Source organism: Tupaia chinensis, unplaced genomic scaffold (genome assembly GCF_000334495.1).
Source record: "Tupaia chinensis unplaced genomic scaffold, TupChi_1.0 Scaffold147123_1, whole genome shotgun sequence".
Lineage (NCBI taxonomy): Eukaryota > Metazoa > Chordata > Mammalia > Scandentia > Tupaiidae > Tupaia > Tupaia belangeri.
Window position 1 is genome coordinate 1,016,993 of NW_006206975.1, and position 464 is coordinate 1,017,456.

Below are 464 nucleotides of genomic sequence, written 5' to 3' on the forward strand. Positions count from 1 at the left end.
GAGCGCACGTGCCTTTTAGAGAAAACCTCTCCAAAAAAAAAAAAAGAAAAGAAAAAAGAAAATCTTAAACAAGAGAGGCCCCTTTGTTTTAATCAGTGAACTTATATTGACTCATCTATAGCACCCAAAATCCATAGTTTATATTAAGATTCACTCTTGGTATTGTCAGTTTCATAAGTTTTTTTCTCTTTCTTTTTCAATAGCCAGAGAGTGCATGTACTTATGGAGATAGAGAGGGGAAGGCACCACTGAGTGAGGCATGATCATACCACAATTGCTTCTCTTCCATTTCTCCATCCTGTCAGGGTTTTGGACACTCATGAACATGTGCCTGGCATGTTTTTCAGGCTGCCTGGGCTAGGATCCAAACTGTAGCCAGTCCCGTGGGATCTGCTCTCTTAGCCACTGGCCTACAAGGTCAGCCTGGGTTCCATATATTTTGACAAATATATAATGACATAAAT